A 12796-nucleotide genomic window follows, 5' to 3' on the forward strand; every position below is an offset into this window, starting at 1 on the left:
AATAGGAGGGTGTGGGCGGACATCAAATGACGCGCCCGGCGTCTCCGCTGCCTCGGCAACCCGCGATGCCGGCGTCATGCGAAGGACCTCCCATAAGTCACGCGGGCCCACGTGACCCGCAGGTCCTAGCATAGAGACGCCGCACAGCGCGAGCCAACCTCAGCAACCGAGAACGCCTGCACGTACCTGTCCTGGGTACCGCACCTTAGGTAAAACATCCTCAAGCCTAACTAGAAGTCCATCTAAATATTGCCACAGTATCCCAGGGATAGTAAATAAGGATATATGTGTTAAGGTATCCAATTGTAAGATTACCCACATTCATCCAGTGGTAGAGCATAATGTAAAGATCTCCCATCAAAAGGAATACTTATATGCATCGCAATATATATCAATATAGGGACAATTTTACGCATACCATGGACCTCACCACATGTGTCAAATTGCTCCCGACATTGGCACATCATCACTGTATAAAATACCTATCAAAAATACACAATCATAATGGACAAAATAGCATTATATATTAGTACAAGGTGCATGATCACAGAAATGGTATGTCAATAAATCACAATAACAATGTTATCCAGCAGGTAGAAACAATAACCACACATATAGAGGACCCAACCACACACATCACAATACATAATCACCTAAAGGATGGGAATGATACAGGATGCAATAATTCATTTAGACAAAGTTCACAATATAAAAACAAGATATATAGGCCTTGGCGACTGCTGTACGACAATGTCATGAATCCTTCTTCTCCTCCACAAGCACTTATTGATAGTAGAACGAATATAGTCCAGACACAACCCACCAGGAGAAAAGTTCACAGGCCAAAATGATGGATGAACTGGAAATAATATATAATAAAAATAGAATAAATAAAAAACATAAAAATACAAATGATATGTACTAGGTAGAGGGAATATCAAAGAAACGGAGCGAAACTGAGACTCTCATTCAGCCCATGCGGGTGTACGGTGCCCAATTTCCAGATCCATCTGGATCCTGTGTGATACTGTTTGCTGAGCTGTGTATCTAATCCTCTCCTGTGTGATACTGTCTGCTGAGCTGTGTATCTAATCCTATCCTGTGTGATACTGTCTGCTGAGCTGTGTATCTAATCCTATCCTGTGTGATACTGACTGCTGAGCTGTGTATCTAATCCTATCCTGTGTGATACTGTCTGCTGAGCTGTGTAGCTAATCCTTTCCTGTGTGATACCATCTGCTGAGCTGTGTATCTAATCCTATCCTGTATGATACTGTCTGCTGAGCCGTGTATCTAATCCTATCCTGTGTGATACTGTCTGCTGAGCTGTGTATCTAATCCTCTCCTGTGTGATACTGTCTGAGCCGTGTATCTAATCCTATCCTGTGTGATACTGTCTGCTGAGCCGTGTATCTAATCCTCTCCTGTGTGATACTGTCTGCTGAGCTGTGTAGCTAATCCTCTCCTGTGTGATACTGTCTGCTGAGCCGTGTATCTAATCCTATCCTGTGTGATACTGTCTGCTGAGCCGTGTATCTAATCCTATCCTGTGTGATACCATCTGCTGAGCTGTGTATCTAATCCTATCCTGTGTGATACTGTCTGCTGAGCTGTGTATCTAATGCTCTCCTGTGATACTGTCTGCTGAGCCGTGTATCTAATCCTCTCCTGTGTGATACTGTCTGCTGAGCCGTGTATCTAATCCTCTCCTGTGTGATACTGTCTGAGCCGTGTATCTAATCCTATCCTGTGAGATACTGACTGCTGAGCTGTGTATCTAATCCTCTCCTGTGTGATAATACTGTCTGCTGAGCTGTGTATCTAATCCTATCCTGTGTGATACTGTCCACTGAGCCGTGTATCTAATCTTATCCTGTGTTATACTGTCTGCTGAGCCGTGTATCTAATCCTATCCTGTGTGATACTGACTGCTGAGCTGTGTAGCTAATCCTCTCCTGTGTGATAATACTGTCTGCTGAGCCGTGTATCTAATCCTATCCTGTGTGATACTGTCTGCTGAGCTGTGTATCTAATCCTCTCCTGTGTGATACTGTCTGCTGAGCCGTGTATCTAATCCTATCCTGTGTGATACTGTCTGCTGAGCCGTGTATCTAATCCTATCCTGTGTGATACCATCTGCTGAGCTGTGTATCTAATCCTATCCTGTGTGATACTGTCTGCTGAGCTGTGTATCTAATCCTATCCTGTGTGATACTGTCTGCTGAGTTGTGTATCTAATCCTATCCTGTGTGATACTGTCTGCTGAGCTGTGTATCTAATCCTCTCCTGTGTGATACTGTCTGCTGAGCCGTGTATCTAATCCTCTCCTGTGTGATACTGTCTGCTGAGCCGTGTATCTAATCCTCTCCTGTGTGATACTGTCTGAGCCGTGTATCTAATCCTATCCTTTGTGATACTGACTGCTGAGCTGTGTATCTAATCCTCTCCTGTGTGATACTGTCTGCTGAGCCGTGTATCTAATCCTATCCTGTGTGATACTGTCTGCTGAGCCGTGTATCTAATCCTATCCTGTGTGATACCATCTGCTGAGCCGTGTATCTAATCCTATCCTGTGTGATACTGACTGCTGAGCTGTGTATCTAATCCTCTCCTGTGTGATACTGTCTGAGCCGTGTATCTAATCCTATCCTGTGTGATACCATCTGCTGAGCTGTGTATCTAATCCTATCCTGTGTGATACTGACTGCTGAGCTGTGTAGCTAATCCTCTCCTGCGTGATACCATCTGCTGAGCTGTGTATCTAATCCTATCCTGTGTGATACTGTCTGCTGAGCTGTGTATCTAATCCTATCCTGTGTGATACCATCTGCTGAGCTGTGTATCTAATCCTATCCTGTGTGATACTGTCTGCTGAGTTGTGTATCTAATCCTATCCTGTGTGATACTGTCTGCTGAGCTGTGTATCTAATCCTCTCCTGTGTGATACTGTCTGCTGAGCTGTGTATCTAATCCTCTCCTGTGTGATACTGTCTGCTGAGCCGTGTATCTAATACTCTCCTGTGTGATACTGTCTGAGCCGTGTATCTAATCCTCTCCTGTGTGATACTGTCTGCTGAGCTGTGTATCTAATCCTCTCCTGTGTGATACTGTCTGCTGAGCTGTGTATCTAATCCTATCCTGTGTGATACTGTCTGCTGAGCTGTGTATCTAATCCTATCCTGTGTGATACTGACTGCTGAGCTGTGTATCTAATCCTATTCTGTGTGATACTGTCTGCTGAGCCGTGTATCTAATCCTCTCCTGTGTGATACTGTCTGCTGAGCCGTGTATCTAATACTCTCCTGTGTGATACTGTCTGAGCCGTGTATCTAATCCTCTCCTGTGTGATACTGTCTGCTGAGCTGTGTATCTAATCCTCTCCTGTGTGATACTCTCTGCTGAGCTGTGTATCTAATCCTCTCCTGTGTGATACTGTCTGCTGAGCTGTGTATCTAATCCTCTCCTGTGTGATACTGCCTGCTGAGCCGTGTATCTAATCCCATCCTGTGTGATACTGTCTGCTGAGCTGTGTATCTAATCCTCTCCTGTGTGATACTGTCTGAGCCGTGTATCTAATCCTATCCTGTGTGATACTGTCTGCTGAGCTGTGTATCTAATCCTCTCCTGTGTGATACTGCCTGCTGAGCCGTGTATCTAATCCTATCCTGTGTGATACTGACTGCTGAGCTGTGTATCTAATCCTCTCCTGTGCGATACTGCTGAGCTGTGTATCTAATCCTCTCCTGTGTGATACTGTCTGCTGAGCTGTGTATCTAATCCTCTCCTGTGCGATACTGCTGAGCTGTGTATCTAATCCTCTCCTGTGCGATACTGCTGAGCTGTGTATCTAATCCTATCCTGTGTGATACTGTCTGAGCCGTGTATCTAATCCTATCCTGTGTGATACTGTCTGCTGAGCTGTGTATCTAATCCTCTCCTGTGTGATACTGTCCGCTGAGCTGTGTATCTAATCCTCTCCTGTGTGATACTGTCTGCTGAGCCGTGTATCTAATCCTCTCCTGTGTGATACTGTCTGCTGAGCCGTGTATCTAATCCTATCCTGTGTGATACTGTCTGCTGAACTGTATCTAATCCTATCCTGTGTGATACTGACTGCTGAGCTGTGTAGCTAATCCTCTCCTGCGTGATACCATCTGCTGAGCTGTGTATCTAATCCTATCCTGTGTGATACTGTCTGCTGAGCTGTGTATCTAATCCTATCCTGTGTGATACCATCTGCTGAGCTGTGTATCTAATCCTATCCTGTGTGATACTGTCTGCTGAGTTGTGTATCTAATCCTATCCTGTGTGATACTGTCTGCTGAGCTGTGTATCTAATCCTCTCCTGTGTGATACTGTCTGCTGAGCTGTGTATCTAATCCTCTCCTGTGTGATACTGTCTGCTGAGCCGTGTATCTAATACTCTCCTGTGTGATACTGTCTGAGCCGTGTATCTAATCCTCTCCTGTGTGATACTGTCTGCTGAGCTGTGTATCTAATCCTCTCCTGTGTGATACTGTCTGCTGAGCTGTGTATCTAATCCTATCCTGTGTGATACTGTCTGCTGAGCTGTGTATCTAATCCTATCCTGTGTGATACTGACTGCTGAGCTGTGTATCTAATCCCATCCTGTGTGATACTGTCTGCTGAGCTGTGTATCTAATCCTCTCCTGTGTGATACTGTCTGAGCCGTGTATCTAATCCTATCCTGTGTGATACTGTCTGCTGAGCTGTGTATCTAATCCTCTCCTGTGTGATACTGCCTGCTGAGCCGTGTATCTAATCCTATCCTGTGTGATACTGACTGCTGAGCTGTGTATCTAATCCTCTCCTGTGCGATACTGCTGAGCTGTGTATCTAATCCTCTCCTGTGTGATACTGTCTGCTGAGCTGTGTATCTAATCCTCTCCTGTGCGATACTGCTGAGCTGTGTATCTAATCCTCTCCTGTGCGATACTGCTGAGCTGTGTATCTAATCCTATCCTGTGTGATACTGTCTGAGCCGTGTATCTAATCCTATCCTGTGTGATACTGTCTGCTGAGCTGTGTATCTAATCCTCTCCTGTGTGATACTGTCCGCTGAGCTGTGTATCTAATCCTCTCCTGTGTGATACTGTCTGCTGAGCCGTGTATCTAATCCTCTCCTGTGTGATACTGTCTGCTGAGCCGTGTATCTAATCCTATCCTGTGTGATACTGTCTGCTGAACTGTATCTAATCCTATCCTGTGTGATACTGACTGCTGAGCTGTGTAGCTAATCCTCTCCTGCGTGATACCATCTGCTGAGCTGTGTATCTAATCCTATCCTGTGTGATACTGTCTGCTGAGCTGTGTATCTAATCCTATCCTGTGTGATACCATCTGCTGAGCTGTGTATCTAATCCTATCCTGTGTGATACTGTCTGCTGAGTTGTGTATCTAATCCTATCCTGTGTGATACTGTCTGCTGAGCTGTGTATCTAATCCTCTCCTGTGTGATACTGTCTGCTGAGCTGTGTATCTAATCCTCTCCTGTGTGATACTGTCTGCTGAGCCGTGTATCTAATACTCTCCTGTGTGATACTGTCTGAGCCGTGTATCTAATCCTCTCCTGTGTGATACTGTCTGCTGAGCTGTGTATCTAATCCTCTCCTGTGTGATACTGTCTGCTGAGCTGTGTATCTAATCCTATCCTGTGTGATACTGTCTGCTGAGCTGTGTATCTAATCCTATCCTGTGTGATACTGACTGCTGAGCTGTGTATCTAATCCTATTCTGTGTGATACTGTCTGCTGAGCCGTGTATCTAATCCTCTCCTGTGTGATACTGTCTGCTGAGCCGTGTATCTAATACTCTCCTGTGTGATACTGTCTGAGCCGTGTATCTAATCCTCTCCTGTGTGATACTGTCTGCTGAGCTGTGTATCTAATCCTCTCCTGTGTGATACTCTCTGCTGAGCTGTGTATCTAATCCTCTCCTGTGTGATACTGTCTGCTGAGCTGTGTATCTAATCCTCTCCTGTGTGATACTGCCTGCTGAGCCGTGTATCTAATCCCATCCTGTGTGATACTGTCTGCTGAGCTGTGTATCTAATCCTCTCCTGTGTGATACTGTCTGAGCCGTGTATCTAATCCTATCCTGTGTGATACTGTCTGCTGAGCTGTGTATCTAATCCTCTCCTGTGTGATACTGCCTGCTGAGCCGTGTATCTAATCCTATCCTGTGTGATACTGACTGCTGAGCTGTGTATCTAATCCTCTCCTGTGCGATACTGCTGAGCTGTGTATCTAATCCTCTCCTGTGTGATACTGTCTGCTGAGCTGTGTATCTAATCCTCTCCTGTGCGATACTGCTGAGCTGTGTATCTAATCCTCTCCTGTGCGATACTGCTGAGCTGTGTATCTAATCCTATCCTGTGTGATACTGTCTGAGCCGTTTATCTAATCCTATCCTGTGTGATACTGTCTGCTGAGCTGTGTATCTAATCCTCTCCTGTGTGATACTGTCCGCTGAGCTGTGTATCTAATCCTCTCCTGTGTGATACTGTCTGCTGAGCCGTGTATCTAATCCTCTCCTGTGTGATACTGTCTGCTGAGCCGTGTATCTAATCCTATCCTGTGTGATACTGTCTGCTGAACTGTATCTAATCCTATCCTGTGTGATACTGTCTGCTGAGCTGTGTATCTAATCCTATCCTGTGTGATACTGTCTGCTGAGCTGTGTATCTAATCCTGTCCTGTGTGATACTGTCTGCTGAGCGGTGTATCTAATCCTCTCCTGTGTGATACTGTCTGCTGAGCCGTGTATCTAATCCTATCCTGTGTGATACTGCCTGCTGAGCCGTGTATCTAATCCTATCCTGTGTGATACTGTCTGCTGAGCCGTGTATCTAATCCTATCCTGTGTGAAACTGTCTGCTGAACTGTATCTAATCCTATCCTGTGTGATACTGTCTGCTGAGCCGTGTATCTAATCCTATCCTGTGTGATACTGTCTGCTGAGCCATGTATCTAATCCTCTCCTGTGTGATACTGTCTGAGCCGTGTGTCTAATCCTATCCTGTATGATACTGTCTGCTGAGCCGTGTATCTAATCCTCTCCTGTGTGATACTGTCTGCTGAGCTGTGTATCTAATCCTCTCCTGTGTGATACTGTCTGCTGAGCCGTGTATCTAATCCTATCCTGTGTGATACTGTCTGCTGGGCCGTGTATCTAATCCTATCCTGTGTGATACTGTCTGCTGAGCCGTGTATCTAATCCTCTCCTGTGTGATACTGTCTGCTGAGCCATGTATCTAATCCTCTCCTGTGTGATACTGTCTGAGCCGTGTATCTAATCCTATCCTGTGTGATACTGTCTGCTGAGCCGTGTATCTAATCCTATCCTGTGTGATACTGTCTGCTGAGCCGTGTATCTAATCCTATCCTGTGTGATACTGACTGCTGAGCTGTGTAGCTAATCCTCTCCTGTGTGATACTGTCTGAGCCGTGTATCTAATCCTCTCCTGTGCGATACTGCAGAGCGGCTGTATCCACCCTTGGATATCAGACTGTTTTCTGGCTCGGTGTATCTAGGCCTATGTACCTGTATCTCAGCACATGTGGATACATGGAGCAGTGAGCAGGACAGGTGACCCGAGCGCCCATGGCCTGTTACCATGGCAACCAGTGACGCGGACGCCGTGGATGGAGCGCGCTTGGTCACGTGGTGCAGTGAAGCGGGGGCGCCATCACGTGGTGCAGGGGGCGCTGCACATGTGACTGGATTCCTCCTTAGTCCCGCCCACAGGCGACCCTGTGCTGCCACACGTGACTGGGGTCTGGGGGAGGGGGGAGCCTGGAGAAGCCCGGGACCCCCGGAGGCGCGGACGGCCGAGGCTACAGGTAACGGGACGGGCGGAAGGACGTGTCCGCGGCGAGCGGCGCCCCCCGAGGTGTGAGGGATGGTGAGCGCGGCCCCGTGTGATTGTGCCCGGAGACAGGGGCCTCGTGATACCGGGGGGTGGACGAAGACCCTGAAGACCCCCGGCCGCCTCCCGAATCCCTCCCCAGCTATCCCTGAAGGTCCTAAACGCCCCTGCAAATCCTCATCCCCGGACCCCCAAATCTCCACCAGTCACTATGGCCTGGAAAGGAATCCATCACCAATAACGCCTCATATCTGCCTCATCACCCTGAAGACCAAGCGGCTACTACAACCCCCACCTCCAGAAATCCACCCCATCCGAGTCACCTCCTGCATTATACTCCAGAGCTGCGCTCACTATTCTGCTGGTGCAGTCACTGTGCATATACATTACATTACTGATCCTGAGTTACCTCCTGTATTATACTCCAGAGCTGCACTCACTATTCTGCTGGTGCAGTCACTGTGCATATACATTACATTACTGATCCTGAGTTACCTCCTGTATTATACTCCAGAGCTGCGCTCACTATTCTGCTGGTGCAGTCACTGTGCATATACATTACATTACTGATCCTGAGTTACCTCCTGTATTATACTCCAGAGCTGCACTCACTATTCTGCTGGTGCAGTCACTGTGTACATACATTACCTTACTGATCCTGAGTTACCTCCTGTATTATACTCCAGAGCTGCACTCACTATTCTGCTGGTGCAGTCACTTTGTACATACATTACATTACAGATCCTGAGTTACATCCTGTATTATACTCCAGAGCTGCCCTCACTATTCTGCTGGTGCAGTCACTGTGCACATACATTACATTACTGATCCTGAGTTACATCCGGTATTATACTCCAGAGCTGCATTCACTATTCTGCTGGTGCAGTCACTGTGTACATAATTACTTTACTGATCCTGAGTTACATCCTGTATTATATTCCAGAGCTGCACTCATTATTCTGCTGCTGCAGTCGCTGTGTACATATATTACTGATCCTGAGTTACCTCCTGTATTATACTCCAGAGCTGCACTCACTATTCTGCTGGTGCAGTCACTGTGTACATACATTACATTACTGATCCTGAGTTACACCCTGTATTATACTCCAGAGCTGCACTCACTATTCTGCTTGTGCAGTCACTGTGTACATACATTACATTACTGATCCTGAGTTACATCCGGTATTATACTCCAGAGCTGCACTCACTATTCTGCTGGTGCAGTCACTGTGTACATACATTACATTATTGATCCTGAGTTACATCCTGTATTATACTCCAGAGCTGCATTCACTGTTCTGCTGGTGCAGTCACTGTGTACATACATTACTGATCCTGAGTTACATCCGGTATTATACTCCAGAGCTGCACTCACTATTCTGCTGGTGCAGTCACTGTGTACATACATTACATTACTGATCCTGAGTTACATCCTGTATTATACTCCTGAGCTGCACTCACTATTCTGCTGGTGCAGTCACTGTGTACATAATTACTTTACTGATCCTGAGTTACAGCCTGTATTATATTCCAGAGCTGCATTCACTATTCTGCTGCTGCAGTCACTGTGTACATATATTACTGATCCTGAGTTACATCCTGTATTATACTCCAGAGCTGCACTCACTATTCTGCTGGTGCAGTCACTGTGTACATACATTACTGATCCTGAGTTACATCCTGTATTATACCCCAGAGCTGCACTCACTATTCTGCTGGTGCAGTCATTGTGTAAATACCTTACATTACTGATCCTGAGTTACATCCTGTATTATACTCCAGAGCTGCACTCGCTATTCTGCTGGTGCAGTCACTGTGTACATACATTACATTACTGATCCTGAGTTACATCCTGTATTATACTCCAGAGCTGCACTCACTATTCTGCTGGTGCAGTCACTGTGTACATACATTACATTACTGATCCTGAGTTACACCCTGTATTATACTCCAGAGCTGGACTCACTATTCTGCTGGTGCAGTCACTGGGTACATACATTATATTACTGATCCTGAGTTACATCCTGTATTATACTCCTGAGCTGCACTCACTATTCTGCTGGTGCAGTCACTGTGTACATACATTACATTACTGATCCTGAGTTACATCCTGTATTATACTCCAGAGCTGGACTCACTATTCTGCTGGTGCAGTCACTGGGTACATACATTATATTACTGATCCTGAGTTACATCCTGTATTATACTCCAGAGCTGCACTCACTATTCTGCTGGTGCAGTCACTGGGTACATACATTATATTACTGATCCTGAGTTACATCCTGTATTATACTCCTGAGCTGCACTCACTATTCTGCTGGTGCAGTCACTGTGTACATACATTACATTACTGATCCTGAGTTACCTCCTGTATTATACTCCAGAGCTGCACTCACTATTCTGCTGGTGCAGTCACTGGGTACATACATTACTGATCCTGAGTTACATCCTGTATTATACTCCAGAGCTGCACTCACTATTCTGCTGGTGTAGTCACTGTGTACATACATTATATTACTGATCCTGAGTTACATCCTGTATTATACTCCTGAGCTGCACTCACTATTCTGCTGGTGCAGTCACTGTGTACATAATTACTTTACTGATCCTGAGTTACAGTCATATGAAAAAGTTTGGGCACCCCTATTAATCTTAAGCTTAATGTTTTATAAAAATTGGTGTTTTTGCAACAGCTATTTCAGTTTGATATATGTAATAACTGTTGGACACAGTAATGTTTCGGCCTTGAAATGAGGTTTATTGTACTAACAGAAAATGTGCAATCTGCATTCAAACAAAATTTGACAGGTGCATAAGTATGGGCACCCTTATCATTTTCTTGTTTTAAATACTCCTACCTACTTTTTACTGACTTACTAAAGCCCTTTTTTTGGTTTTGTAACCTCATTGGGCTTTGAACTTCATAGCCAGGTGTATGCAATCATGAGAAAAGCTACTTAAAGTGGCCACTTGCAAGTTGTTCTCCTGTTTGATTCTCCTCTGAAGAGTGGCATCATGGGCTCCTCAAAACAACTGTCAAATGATCTGAAAACAAATTTTATTCTACATAGCTGTTCAGGGGAAGGATGCAAAAAGCTGTCTCAGAGATTTAACCTGTCAGTTTCCACTGTGAGGAACATAGTAAGGAAATGGAAGAACACAGGGACAGTTCTTATTAAGGCCAGAAGTGGCAGGCCAAGAAAAACATCAGAAAGGCAGAGAAGAAGAATGGTGAGATCAGTCAAGGACAATCCTCAGACCACCTCCAGAGAGCTGCAGCATCAACTTGCTGCAGATGGTGTCACTGTGCATCGGTCAACTATACAACGCACTTTGCACAAGGAGAAGCTGTATGGGAGAGTGATGCGAAAGAAGCCGTTTCTGCAAGCACGCCACAAACAGAGTCGGCTGAGGTATGCAAAAGCACATTTGGAGAAGCCTATTTCTTTTTGGAAGAAGGTCCTGTGGACTGATGAAACCAAGATTGAGTTGTTTGGTCATACAAAAAGGCGTTAAGCATGGTGGCAAAAAAACACAGCATTCCAAGAGAAACACTTGCTACCCACAGTAAAATTTGGTGGAGGTTCCATCATGCTTTGGGGCTGTGTGGCCAATGCCGGCACCGGGAATCTTGTTAAAGTTGAGGGACGCATGGATTCCACTCAGTATCAGCAGATTCTTGACAATAATGTTCAAGAATCAGTGATAAAGTTGAAGTTACACAGGGGATGGATCTTTCAGCAAGACAATGATCCAAAACACCGCTCCAAATCTACTCAGGCATTCATGCAGAGGAACAATTACAATGTTCTGGAATGGCCATCACAGTCCCCAGACCTGAATATCATTGAACATCTGTGGGATCATTTGAAGAGGGCTGTCCATGCTCGGCGACCATCAAACTTAACTGAACTGGAATTGTTTTGTAAAGAGGAATGGTCAAAAATACCTTCATCCAGGATCCAGGAAATCATTAAAAGCTACAGGAAGCGACTAGAGGCTGTTATTTTTGCAAAAGGAGGATCTACTAAATATTAATGTCACTTTTCTGGTGAGGTGCCCATACTTATGCACCTGTCAAATTTTGTTTGAATGCAGATTGCTAATTTTCTGTTAGTACAATAAACCTCATTTCAAGGCAGAAACATTACTGTGTCCAACAGTTATTACATATATCAAACTGAAATAGCTGCTGCAAAAACACCAATTTTTATAAAACATTAAGCTTAAAATTAATAGGGGTGCCCAAACTTTTTCATATGACTGTACATCCTGTATTATATTCCAGAGCTGCACTCACTCTTCTGCTGGTGCAGTCACTGTGTACGTTGATCCTGAGTTACATCCTGTATTATACTCCAGAGCTGCACTCACTATTCTGCTGGTGCAGTCACTGTGTACATATATTACTGATCTTGCACTATATCTTGTATTATACTCCAGAGCTGCACTCACTCTTCTGCTGGTGCAGTCACTGTGTACGTACATTACTGATCCTGAGTTACATCCTGTATTATACTCCAGAGCTGCACTCACTATTCTGCTGGTGCAGTCACTGTGTACATACATTACATTACTGATCCTGAGTTACATCCTGTATTATACTCCAGAGCTGCACTCACTATTCTGCTGGTGCAGTCACTGTGTACATACATTACATTACTGATCCTGAGTTACATCCTGTATTATACTCCAGAGCTGCACTCACTATTCTGCTGGTGCAGTCACTGTGTACATACATTACATTACTGATCCTGAGTCACCTCCTGTATTATACTCCAGAGCTGCACTCACTATTCTGCTGGTGCAGTCACTGTGTGCATACATTACATTACTGATCCTGAGTTACATCCTATATTATACTCCAGAGCTGCACTCACTATTCTGCTGGTGCAGTCACTGTGTACT

At 45.2% G+C, this 12796-nt stretch overlaps 1 protein-coding gene across 1 annotated transcript in view; it reads left to right on the plus strand.

The window, feature by feature from the left end:
- Positions 1–7716: 7716 nt before the first annotated feature.
- The window catches only part of LOC141171967 (beta-1,4-galactosyltransferase 3-like), a 52964-nt gene continuing 47884 nt past the window's right edge, over positions 7717–12796 (plus strand). Inside the window, exon 1 of the mRNA XM_073655705.1 lies at positions 7717–7862. The gene's annotated coding sequence lies outside the window, so the exon portion shown is untranslated. The remainder of the gene's footprint in view (positions 7863–12796) is intronic.

The sequence above is a fragment of the Phyllobates terribilis genome, unplaced genomic scaffold (genome assembly GCF_046119375.1).
Source record: "Phyllobates terribilis strain yellow unplaced genomic scaffold, ASM4611937v1 Scaffold_12__6_contigs__length_324123572, whole genome shotgun sequence".
Lineage (NCBI taxonomy): Eukaryota > Metazoa > Chordata > Amphibia > Anura > Dendrobatidae > Phyllobates > Phyllobates terribilis.